This window comes from Oryzias melastigma, linkage group LG11 (genome assembly GCF_002922805.2).
Source record: "Oryzias melastigma strain HK-1 linkage group LG11, ASM292280v2, whole genome shotgun sequence".
Classification (NCBI taxonomy): Eukaryota; Metazoa; Chordata; class Actinopteri; order Beloniformes; family Adrianichthyidae; genus Oryzias; species Oryzias melastigma.
The window spans coordinates 7,063,077-7,076,820 of record NC_050522.1 but is presented as its reverse complement, the minus strand read 5'-3'; the positions used below and the strand labels follow the sequence as shown (position 1 = coordinate 7,076,820).

Here is a 13,744-nt window from a genome sequence, read left to right as displayed (position 1 = left end):
ATCAGCATGAAATATCCAAGCATGCTATGTAGTTTATTCCAAATAGCCAGATATAGATAAGCAGCAATAATCAAAACATCTCTGTTTACAATTGTCTTCATGTTGTGCACACTGCAGCTGATTTGAAAAGCCAATTGTCTGATTTATTTTTTATGCTTGTTTGCTAAAGTCATATTGCTGTTTTGAGGATACAACGCTGAACAACTACACAATAAATCATTGTAAAATCAGAGTTTTTTTTTCCAATTCATTTGTTTGTGATATTGAATTATCCAGCGCCAGACAAGGCATATTAATTCCACACATTAAAAAAGTCGTTTCATTAGAAATAAAAATGAGTGTTTATCCCATACGCATTGTCTTGGCTTACCGCCTAAAAACAGTATTTCTGGAAGAGGAGGATTTTGTAATGTCATGCGGTTTGGTCCTGATTTATTACCGTCCTTGCTCCTCGCCGTGCCCCTGCTGTGCTCACTCATTCTCTTCTAGGCCAAGCCCCCACCTTGTCACATCAGTTTCTGCACTGGGACTGCGTTCGCACATCTGCATACATGAGTACATACAAATATATGTGCGTGCACACGACAATTTTTCAAATCTACCACTTTTCCCACAAGCCACAAACCAGAGTTAAAAATGAAGCCACAGCTGAAGATGTACTAATGAGAGGAAAGCTCCCAGGTATTATTTGAAATATGTTCACTTCCCTCCCCAACACACACAATGAGAGCAAGAAAAGTGCTACTTTCTGTTCCTCTGTGCAGGTGAATCAATTGGTGTTGCAACCATAACCATTGATCAGAGAGAACACACCTTTGTGATGTTGTTTAGCTGCTGTTCCATCCGTGACCAGAAGCCCTTTGTGGCCACCAGAGTGACGGTGCAGTGTTTACCCTTGCATGGGATATCTATCACCTTCCTCTGTGTGATGTCGGATCAAAGAGGCACTGAGACAAACAGTATGTCAAATGTGGTAGTGGATTATTGCAGGGACTCTGAGAGACTGTTGTTGTGTTACTCACAGCTGGAAGCTGTTTTCCCTCATGGGGAAATGAATTCCCTTAATGATTTTTCTCAGTTGCTTTAGGCAACATCATCTGACTTCTTTTCCCTTTCACTGGAAGAAAAAAAAAAGGTACGACTTCATTTATACAGCCGTCATTTTGCTATATATATAATATATATTTTGCTCCTGTGGGTTTCCGAAGAGGAAGTAGCAGCTCTGACAGCATGGTTACGATGCTTTGTCTCTAGCTCATGTACAATAATCTTAAAGCCATATATTAGCTATGCTCTTACAGAGTTTACTGGTAAGCTTTTATTTATTTTTATTAACATCAAAAGAATCAAATTAGCAAATGAATGTTAAAGGATAAAGCATGATTAAGGCAAACGTAATTAGAAAAGTTGCATTACCTGCGATAATGCTCGTGTGAATACTTTTTGCTGAAGTAGTCACTTAAGATGCTGAAGCTTTTTACTAAAAATTGTGATGCAATTTACTTTAATTGCTGACGGGATTTGTTGAAAATGCAAAAGCCATTTGCAAAACTTTAAATTTGCTAAAAGACTCGACATTTTGTTAAAGAACTATGAAAGAGCACTAAAGTTGGCCTAAATTTTAGAAAAAAATTGTGATAAAATTGCTCAAAAATCCTCAAAATGTGTTAATTTTGCAAAAATATTTAGTGTGTTGCTTAAATATGAGCTAAACTCCAAATTAGCTAAAAAAAAAGAAAAAGCTAGCTCATTGCTTAAATACTGGCTAAACTCTAAAAAAGCCTACAATAAAGCCTTTGAATCTTTGAAATTCCTCAGTAAACTAAATCAGTCAAAAATGTTTGCCTGTTGCTAATATAGAAGCTAAACTTTAAATTAGCCTCTAAAAAGTTGGCCTAAATTTCTGAAAAAAATTGTGGCAAAATTGCTTAGAAATACCCAGTACGTGCAAATTTTGCAAAAATATGTAGTGTGTTGCTTAACTATGAGCTAAACTCCAAATCAGCCCCAAACACCTTACTAGATCCCAAATTAGCCAAAAGAGCTAATCAAACCAAATCAAAATTTATTTGTATAGCACTTTCAAAAAAAAAAAAAAAAATCAATTTCACTCAAAGCGCTTTACATAAAACACAATAAAACTTTAAAAACATAGGACAATGCCCTCAAACCCCACCCCCCCCACACACGGGCACAAACACACATTGCAATATTGCCACACCATGATGGGGAAGAACAATAATTACTAAAGAGCTGGAAAATAGAAATCTAGAAATAGCTAGCACATTGCTTAAATACTGGCTAAAATTCCTCATTAAACTAAATTAGTCAAAACCATTAGCCTGTTGCTAAAACATTAGCTAAACTATTTTTTTTAAAAATTACTATAAAAGATGGCTGTGGCTGCATGACAGCTAACAGGACTTCATTAAATACTGCGACGTTTAGCTTTGGAGTCACATAAAATACATGAAACAATGCAGCGATCTGCATCTTGTCTGTACCTATAACGCGTCGCTAACATGAATGTCCATCAGTTTTAGAAACATCAGTTGTCAGAAACACATTTTTTTGACAGGGGGCGACTTGGCAACTTCATTTGAATAAACTATTGTCGTTACATCACCCGTCTATCTCAGTCCTTCTGACCACGACAGAACGGACTGGATGATGGGACTCTCCCTGTGTCTTGGAAAGTTGATGACATCCTGAGAGCCATTGAAGCTCAAGCTCGCCTCATTGGTCAACATCATCACTTCCTACATGGGTTTGCCCAGTTTCGTGACAACCTGATGACTCGGGTAAATTTTGGCTGTTTCAGCGCCTGATCCATTTGCTGCCCTAAGAGACTTGTATGACCAGGATCCAGAACCATTTTCTGGTGACCTTCGTCGATGCAGAGGTTTCCTGCTCCAGTTCATTCAAGGACCAATAACTTTCAACTCAGATGAGTCCAAGATCATTTATGTTATTGGGCTTCTAAGGAACTGAGCCCTTCAAATTCACCTGTTGTGTCACATCAAGAAGCTCCGTGGAGTCTGGTGGAGATTTTCCAGCGTTCTCAGTCCTGCTACCGTAAGTATTGGATGAAACTCACACCAAAAATCCAGTGATGCTGATTTGACCACAGAAATGTGAACGGCGGCTCATTTGACTGCAGTCAATGTGAAGATACCATCTTCTCTTCTCCAGAACCTGAACTAGACACTAGGAACAGATGAGGGTTTAGTGCATGTGCAGCAGAGCTGTTGATGGAAAGAAGATCATTCATTCAAACAGTCTGTCCAAGACACTTTGATGGATTTAAAAGGAGAAATACTCGGAAATGAAAAAAACTAAATGATTTCTTATTACATTTGTTCTCTTTCATGAGAAAAATTACATAAATGAACAGAAAATAAAAATACATATTTATTTTAAAAAGTTATATCATAGATTTCCAAGGTAATATATATCGATTATTGCAATATTTGGCATATCGAGATACCATCAGTATCGTGAATTGCTTCATATCGTTATGTACCCTGAGCTTCTCAGCCCTAATCAAGATCAAAAGTGTCCATGGATAGAAGCCTCTTTGTATTTTTATTCTTTACACATTCCTTTGCCATGTCCAAACACAGACAAATGACTTCTCATCCACAGTTGGTGCTGTTCCTTTAAGATGTTTGTAGGATCATATGTTGTTCAATAAAGCTTTTATTTTATCCCACTTTTGTGCTTCCATGTAAACTTGGAAAATGTCTCACTAAAGGACTTTTTAAACAATGTTGCTGGTGTGTCTGAATGCATTTGTATTGGGAGCACATGTGCATGTAAATTGCGCAGAGGGATCTCTGTCTGTCTCAATACTAAGACAGATGCGTCTTCAGTGTCTTCAGTTTGGCCACATAGTGCTGCTGCATCCCAAGACCAAGGAGCTTTATTATACCTGTGCTTCCAGTGTGCACAAAAAAAAAAAAAAAAAAATCGGGCGCACCTGGTTCCCTAATGGAGTGCTTCAGAGCCAAGCAGGAGTGGCTGCTGGCTTGTTTACCCACCAGCATCAGTGACAAGCGCACACTGATTGTTATTAATCCCAGGAGCAGAGGGCGAGAGGGAAGCAAAGGTAGTTTGGGGAAAAGGAGACCAGTTTTTGTTGAAATCTGGGGTTCATTTTTCCAAAAGTAAAAGGAGATTGTGATCGGAATAAATTCTCTTTTCCTGCCTTTTAGTCCACTTTGTCTAACATTTTTTAACTACAAGCGCTATTTTCATGACAGTTTATGAATTTAAAAATAACATTTTACTGGGTCCAAATCCCTTTTTTAGTTAGCACACGAGTAAAACGTTAATGTTAGACGGCGATCATCAGAACAGTTTAAGATAATGTGTCATTGCAAACATTAGATGTGTTTGAAAGGTTTATTTTCAACCTGCAGCACAGTGCAGATGCGCTCTACTGCTAGACAGGAGCAGAATCAAGTGTTTGCTGCCCACACAAAAATATGCTTTATGACTGTCAATAAGGATTTTTTTTGCTGCCTCAGTGAAACAAGTTAGAGCAAGTTGGATGTGTTACTAAACACCAAAAAAACATTAGGATCAGCAAAAAACTGCAGTCACAAAGATGTCAAACTAAATTATCTGACTGGAATTTACCCTCTAAAAGAAAAACTATGAATCATAAAAATTATTTTAAATGTTTATCATATTATTGGATTTTTAAGCTGTTATGCTTATTTTTTTCAATTACAGCTCAAAGTCTTCTCACAGTCAAAACTGAGACTGCCTAACAAAAAGAAAAAAAAAAATGCATTGAAACCGCTTGAAGCTGTGGTCCCATGAGACGGCAGTCATGCAGGTGTTAACTTTCAGAAACTTTCCTCTGATTCGGTTCTGACTTGGGTCTGCCAGACCTCTTCCTGTCAGTTTTTTTCCAGTTCCTGAGCGAACTTTGATGGTTGAAGAACAGAAACTGTACTCACTGACACATTCACTTCCTTTGCAATTCCTCTGAAGGAAGACATACATTAATCAGTGTTATGGCGGTCTGTCTTTTTACTATTGTTAGTCGCCCTTTTCTTCCAAATTTCGAAGAAGTTTTAAAAGCGACAGTTCAAAAAGTTTTGGTCACTATTGTATGTCTCTATCTTGACTCTTTTGTTACGCTACATTTTTCTCCCAAACCTAAAAAGACACTGATGTGTAATGTATGGATTTTGGGCTTTTTTTTTTTTTTTTTTTTTTTTAACAATGGATATCTTCAGTGTTGACTCATATAAAACCTAAAACATGTGATTTTCTGTGACACATGGATTTTTTTTTTTTTTTTTTCATTCCCGAGGGGGACCGACAACACTGATTTAACCCTCAAACCCTTGATACTGACTGTGGAACTGAGAGCCGTTGGGCATCATGAGAGTCTTTGGTGTGACTCCAGTGAAAAAATCAATTCCACAATCTCCCGTTGCTGTGTTATGTAATATGCCACCATGAGCTGATTTGCTGTTTAACTTTAGGATCACAACCCATTTAAGATGAACTCTCTTTGCCAGTGCTGGTAGTCAGTCAGGAAAGTTAGCTTGTGTGTGTGAAGGTGGGTTGGCACAGTAAGTCACACAAGTAACCATCAGGAGTGTGTATCTTTCTCTCTCACACGACTCGATACGTATCTCAATACATAGTCCACAAATCGATACATAAAAGATTGAACTAACTTTTTGCCGATACGATGCAATCTGATTCTTTTACCAAAATACCTAAAATCTAGATATTTCTTATTCATATGGCATTCAACGCTATAAACAATGCATGGCATTAGAGAAATTATTCAGGTATTGACGTTGAAGAAGAATTAACGTCTTTTATGTGCATCACATGTACACAAAAAAGACAAAGATGGTAGAAAAATAACAGAAAGAGAAACTACAGTGGGCCAGAAATTGATCATTTACTTCTTGATTAATTTGATGCTTCTTAACCAACACAATCTTGTTCATATCTGTGGTTTTCAAACGATACTGAAGTTGCTCTATCAATTTTCGATATGTATCTATGTTTTACATCCTTAACCGATTCTGCCTTATCGATTTTTCAATACGTATCTAATATTTTTTCATCTTTTGTAACCAGCTCTAACCAGTACTCCCACATCAGCAGTTTTAGGCTAGTATCTCACTGAGTGTACCGTTTAACACACAAAACTATTTTTAAACATATATGGGGTTAATATTGGTTTATCTGGGATTTTACTGCGTAGACACAGCTGGACTTTCAAAAATCAACACTAGGTTCACACTGGACGCGAATCGCCGCAAAGCCGCGTGGAGTGGAGTTTGCGTGGCATCCGCCCAATCCTGCAATTCAACCCCAGACGCACATTTTTCTGCGACAGTCGCTTCTGCTAGAGCTTTTTCTTGTCTTTGCCTTCATGGGTAAGTTAACCTTAAGATATTACCCCATATTTCTGCTAAGAAGACCTTTACTTCTTTAATTTATCTGTTGTTGAGACACACAGAGAAATTGTGTGTGGTGATTGTATGGTTATTTTAATTTCTGTTTAGATACAAAAATATGATCACATTTGTCAATCGCAGGCCTTTATTGTTAAAAATTGTTTGTTTTTTTAGAATAAGCCAGATTTTCTCATGTATCTTCATGTAACTTCCTCCCAGGATTGACACAGATAACTTGTGGCTTGCACACAAAATAGACCAGACGGCGCTAGCCTTCTGCGGAGGACCGCGGCACACCCAGTGTGAGGCGGTAAGACTGAAAATTGTGCAACATTTCTTTCATTTCTTCAATAAGTAGTAAAATGTTTTATTTCCTAGTCCTCCCACAGATTTGTTTGTGCTAATGTAGTTTTATCATTTTGCTTGCTTTGTCAAAGTTTTCTCACATTTATATTTGACAAATTGTCACAAGACTGATTAGATACAGTATAATTTATGTATAAGTGCATATATATCTTTTTTTATGATTAGGAGCAATTATAATGTCGAGACAAGAAATAACATTTTCTATTATGTATTTTCTAATAAATTTATGATTAGAATACAATAGATTAATTTTTTTTTAATGTAGCTTTACCGGTTATTCTCTTTTTCTTTTGTCTTTATTGCTGAAATGTTTGAAATAAACCAATCAGTTGATCAATTACTAGGGCTGGGTTGATAAAATTGAATAATCAATTTGAATCAATTTAAACCTAACAGACCAGACACCGCTTGAAAGAACTGAAGCCCTCCAACTGGGGCTGGGATGATTAAATTGAATAAATTGATTCGAATTGATTTGAGCTTAATAGATCAATATTCAACTCATAAAAATATAAATAGATTTAGCCCATAAAGCTAAGGTCCGTTAGCTTGATGCTAAGATTTAGTGGAATTTCCCATAGGACGGCTAATGCTAACACTAGGTCGACATTGCTGACTACATGAACATCTTTGTAAACTCATATTCATGATTTTCCAAACTCTTTTAGGGTGTATTTTTTAAAGAAACTATTTGTGGTCTAAAACAGTTTGATTATACTTTCTTCTTTTCCTGGAATAAGGCGTAGTGGTATAGCATGATTGCCACCTAGTGGCCAAACTGAAACACCCTCCAGGAGATCAGTTTGTGATCATATTAATATAAATATATACAAATCATTTAGTAGATTATTCATTTATTTCTAAACAAATGTGTCTAAATGTGTAAACTGTATAAAGTCAAAATAGAATTAAATTGATTGAAAGAATTAAAAAAAAAAAGGATTTTAACCAATCCAGGCTTTTGTGAATCGAATGAATCGTTTCTAGAAACGATTATCGATACCCAAACCTATGAATTATTGTGAAATATCACCAAAATATCTGTAAATCCATCCATTTTCTTCTCATTTGGAACCGGATGTGTATATCTGTACATTTTTGGGGGGAAATTAGCTCAGCAATCACCTTTAGAACTTTTCGAAAATGTCTGTAAATCTTGCCCCATTACACCCATTCTGTGCTTTAACGGGGCATAAAATGATCAACCATGACTCTAGTAATAGTGATAGAAAAAAAAAAAAACATGACTCAAACAACGTCACATCAGAATTAGCACAATCTCACTGTACTAAAGATCATACCAGAATACATGGAACTTGAATTTTAAAGGATGCCCAGTGGATCTGCCGTGATTAATGTAGTCAGGCATTGTGCCAATATTTCAATAAAAAATAGGGATGTTTGGTGTGGAACAATAACATGTGCGGTTTCTTCATTGAACCATGTTCGTCCTTTACTAGCTTCAAGATCAATTGGTGGGGAAAGGAGCTCTCTGAAGGGAATACACGAATGACAAATTCATTTGTGTCATTTCCTTTGCAGTTGGGACTTGAGACATCTATGTGGCTCTATTGAATTTTCTGTGTTTGTAGTTGATGTATGTGGGGAGCAGGCCTTCCCAAATGGATTAATACCATAACCAGTTCCAGATGGCTGCAACATCTTGTTCCCCTTTCTGTGATCGTTTTAATGCTTTATTGATTGCCGTTGTCCAGGGAACGAAAAACGTTCATGTAGTTCTGTTTATTCTTCTCACACGTGCACTTTTACCACACACCTTCACCATTCACACACTCAGTCAGCCATAAACCCACAATCAATTCTTCACGGCGCTATGGGATGATTATTCCAGGAGCTGATTGGACGTGCCTTTCATCAGTTCATACAGGAGAAATGGTCAGGCATGCTGAGAAGGGTAAATGGAAGTGATATAAACACAAAGGATTTAGGAGTCAGTTCATTGAATGCTAACAACCCTCATAATCATGGCGGCCCTTTCATGTGTCTTTCTTTTATGCTTTTTTTCTGGTTATGTCTTTAAGGTTGACTGGTCAAAGTGTCTCTTTTACTCACTGGTTTACACTTAACACCTTCAAAGGGGAGATGGATGGTATGCATGAATATTAAGAGTTAAGTGTTAAAGAAATAAAATCTATGGATCTTTTTAACATGACGTGGTTTTTATGAAGAAAAAATCCAAGACTTTAAAGCTGCATACTCCTAAAACTGTTTACATAGTAAGTTAAGTTTGGAGATAAGGTCACAGATCATGCACCACTGAGTTTGTAAAAACTGGACTTTACTACCCAAAATTCCAGCAAATTCATTTCAAAAAGATCATGCCGAATGACAAATGTGAATGAGGACTTTTTATTTCTTAAATCAGACATTTACAGCTTCAGTTTTGACATTCTTTGAACTTCTGTAACTCTTCAACTGTTGACGACATTAATTCAATGTTCAATCAGCTTTCGCAAAGAAAGCAGCCTTGCTCCCTTACACAACACTTTACACTAGTAATGTGTTGCATATTGGTGCAAAACCAAAAGGAAAAGTAGTTTTTTTCTGCGTCAGAATCAACAGATTCATGTTGATCTTGTGAATCAGTTTGTTACTGTTTGATTGTCTTGGTCACATCTCTGGAGGGTAATCAGAAAAGGGTTTCAAAAAGTTCTTCTATCAGCATCTGTTGATCAAAGACATTTAAATTATTGAAAACTTAATCCTATGGTATAGGATTAGAGTCATATATCACATTTTTGAGATCCCTATCTCATTAGCATGATAAGAACTTCCCGTTGTAGTGAACTTGGTCCATGGTTTCTGCCCTACAGTGGATAGTCATTTCGATCTTTTTCTCCTTTGTGGCTCTTGAAAGAAAAATGCAAACAATTTGGATAAATAATGATTTTGTAGTATTGGTTCATTTATTTCAATTCATTACATTCTGTTATTTATGCTTAGATTTTTAACAAAGTAGTAAAATGATGGTAAAAGGTTTAATCTGCTATCAGAGCAGATTATTATAAAAATGTCATCATCTTATCGCATTTAGTTTATTTTAAAAAAATGTGTTTGTATTCAATAGTAAAAGGAGAAAAAAAGATGAATGAACACTAAAGTCACAATGAGAGATAATACATTTTTGCATTTTTAGTTCAAGTAAATCTGCTGCAGCTGGAGGATCTAATAAAAACACAGGATGCATTTTATTTTGAAAGGAACTTGTATGAGCTATTTCAAAGGTAAAACACGTTAATTTAATGACCACAAAAGCATAAATAAAGTGTATTTTTCCAACTTTGAAGTGGGGACTTTTAGACTATATAATTGAATATTCCATTAAATGTTGCAGACCCCAGCACTATAATAGAAAGGCCTTTCCTGCTTATTCCAAAATGGCTGCCTCAATAAAATCCCAGAAACAATTTTGCTAACTTTCAGAAGTTTATAGTGAGGAATAGCACAATTTAGTTTTTTTTTAAACGACTACTAACTCTATTGAAAAACTGACAAAATTTGCTGATAAATATTTTTTTTTTTAAACAGTTTGACTACAAGCGGCTGAAATTAGCTTCCTCCTCTGGGTGAATGGGCACTCCTATAGAGAGCCGCTTCTCCTCCACATTGAGAGGAGCCAGTTGAGGTGGCTCAGACACCTGGTCAAATGCCTCCTGGACGCCTCCCTAGAGAGGTGTTCCAGGCATGTCCCACTGGCCGGAGGTCCCGGTGAAGACCCGGGAAACTCTGGAGAGACTATGTCTCTTGGCTGGCCTGGGAATGCCTTGCGGTCCCCCCAGAGGAGCTGGAGGAAGTGGTTGGGTGGAGGGAAGTTTGGGCTTCTTTGCTTAGACTGCTGCCCCCATGACCAGGTCCCGGATGAGCAGAAAAAGATGAATGGATAATACAGTTACACCATATTTTAAAGCATGCGGATCAAATTTGAGAAAGTGGGTAAATGTGGTGCGTAATTAATAAGCATTCCTTTCAATTTTTTTTTTTTTTTTTTTTTTTTTTCTCAAACCAACATTGTTGTGAACAAAAAAAATCATTAAATCACCCAAAATATCATATTTGATACCATTTATAACATAGGGATGGATATCATTAAGATTTTATTGATACTCCTCTTATCGATACTGCTTGTCGATAAGCGGTATCGATTCTTATTGATACTTTTCTGTGTGAAAACGAGGACGCAGAAGACAAATAAATTATGTAAATCAAAACCTTTTATTTTAAAATTTCCTTGTTTTTATTGAAATGTTAATCCTGTATCTTTGATAAACTCTTTAGTCACGTGCTCTGCATGTGTACCGCTAGAATACGCACCTGTTGAAACAATAGCGCTGCTTGACGCTGTTAACTCTCTGCTAGAATCTGGTGTATTTTAGTGCTATGTTTGGTCAGGTTACTGGTGTTACTGCCCTTACAACCCACTTTTATGTTACATCTGAGATACTGCGCGATGTCTGTATCTATTTTGGAAAAATACATCCACACTTTGGACCTTTTTAGCTTGTGGCCCTTTAGCATCTCTATGTGTTTGTAGTTACTTGGCAGCGAGTCCATTTCTGAGAATCTTTTTAGGCCATATCGAGGCGATGTACTGCACACCATGTCCGCACTGCTGCAATGCCGCTACGCTGGCAACGTTAAGCAATAACGTTAAGGCTGAAACTCATCGGTCCAGTAAAAATGTATCCAATTCATAACACATTAAACATGTTTTTTTTTTATCATTTACTCAAAGGGTTTATAAAACATTACAATTACAAAATGAATTTCCTGTCACTTCTTTGATGTAACTGGCTTTACAGGGTTCAAGGGAAAATACTTATTAGTACTCTCGAATCCTAGATTTATGACCTTCTATGTTTTAAAGACTCATTAGTCTGTACAGTTGTCATAGGCAATATAATTCTGCTGGGTACAAACAGCTAAACAGAATTCATAAACTCCAAATTAGCTTCTTATTAGGAAACATGACGACATAAATGTACAATAACAAGAGTATGGGATGTTTCCAATATTTGTCTCTCAAACTCAAATCTGCTGCTGCCTCTGATCTCTAAAGCCATCATGAAAGAACAGCAGAACTCATGCCAGGCCTCACGCTAGCAAAATGAAATACCAATGAATCGGGCTCCATTTGATCCTTTCCTCGAACACTGCCAAAATCCATAAGATCTTCTGTTATTGACATGTGAGAAAAGAACTGCTGAACATAAAAAAAAGGTTTTCAACATGATAGGAGATTCTGTCTTTTTCCCACTCCAGCTTAATCTCCTGAAGAGTTCGGTGTCTGGAGGAACTACCCACTGCACTCTCCTGGTATTTATATCATTCCCTTGTGTACTACAACAGAGCCCATTAACCCACTAAACAAATCAATGCTAGGTGTAAAAAGCAACAATGTGACACTGTACTCTAACACCTAGAGCTACAGACCACTAGATTAGCCTCAACACAGCTGGACAAACAGCAGAGTAAATGATTCAACTGCTCTGACTGAAGTCGTTTCACATACGTGAGTTCAGTCAAATCTCTTTTAAGACTATCACAGATTTCACTGTTTTTTCCTACACTTTTCTTTGGTTCTTTTTTATGTCAGAAACCTAAAACCTTAAAACTTGAGAAAATGTAACTTTTTCTGTACTGCTGGGTATTGGCAATCATTTCCAGATTCATCAGTCTAGATTGATTCAATTATTTTTTTTTTTTCTCAATCTTTCCAGCTAAATCACTTCAATTCAATTCAATTTTGAGTTTACACATTTAGACATTTTTGTTTAGAAATACATTAATAATCTATATTAGAATACTTTCATATTAATCTAATGCAGTTCACATGCTGTAAAATGCATTAGTGAAATAATAATGAGATTATTAATAATGGATTCTCAATTGAAGAAGCTCTAATTGTTCTGCCTCTCCTGGAGGGCGTTTCTGTTTGGCCACTAGGTGGCAATCATGCTATAGCATTACACCTTTATACAAAAGAAGAAGAAAGTATGATCAAAAATCGATTATTTAGACCATAAATGGTTATTTTAAAAAATATTTTCTTAAAAGAGTTTGGAAAATTCATGTCTATGAGATTATAAAGATGTATATTTAGTCAGCAATGTATGTTTGGTTGACCAAGCGTTAGCATTAGCCATTCTATGGGAAATCCCATTAATGTTAGCATCAAGCTAGCAGACTTTAGCTGTAGGCGTTAGATTGATCTCTCCTTTTGTTGATCAATTTTTGATCTATTAAGCTTAGATCGATTCATCAATTTATTTTTTTTTCTTCAACCAGGTGCCTTTTTCTGTGACTTTTACACACACAAGTGGCCTCCTCTCATCATTTTCTTACTTGATACTATTTTAATTAACAGGTTATTTCAAGACGAAAATGTGTTTCATGACTGAAAACGTGAAAGTATTCTCTGTCCTTTTGCCCATGAAGATGAAAAACTGGATTGGTGTGAAAATGTGCAGCTGTAATCAAATGAAGGAACACGGCTCTTAGGAGATGTGCGGCTGAACGGTGCACATAACTGAATCGTGTGTGGACCGACTCACATGCACACTACTACAATAAAATGGAAATCTTTGCAAAACCTGATAAAGTCTTTGTTAACAGGGATGATATTTAAAGTGGTTATTACATGATTGAATACCACCGTCTGCTCCTAAAGGGGCAGAAATTTACATAAACACATTAAAGACTATGAGGAAAATGGCGTTTTAACATGTTTTTGAAGCAAATTTCTGATGATGGAGGACAATTAAAAAAAAAAAAAAAAAGTTAAAAATTGCATTTCTGAATATTTGAATCAGGGGCAGATGATAATGGTTGGAGTAATGTCAGGCTCTAAGCTTTAAGGATTACCTGTAAATAAAAGGTTGATGGGAAATGGGGGCGGTTTACTCATTGCTAACAATCCTGCC

General features: G+C 36.4%; 1 long non-coding RNA gene across 2 annotated transcripts; it reads right to left on the bottom strand.

Moving 5' to 3' along the window:
* Window positions 1-233: 233 nt before the first annotated feature.
* Window positions 234-1,126, bottom strand: LOC118599367. 2 transcript variants are annotated; one of them, XR_004948686.1, is made up of 3 exons: window positions 1,023-1,126; window positions 814-947; window positions 234-543 (listed from the first exon to the last, which is right to left on the bottom strand). It is a non-coding gene; the product is annotated as an uncharacterized LOC118599367 (long non-coding RNA). The 2 variants fall into 2 exon arrangements; XR_004948685.1 differs by having other exon boundaries at window positions 234-947.
* Window positions 1,127-13,744: the final 12,618 nt, after the last annotated feature.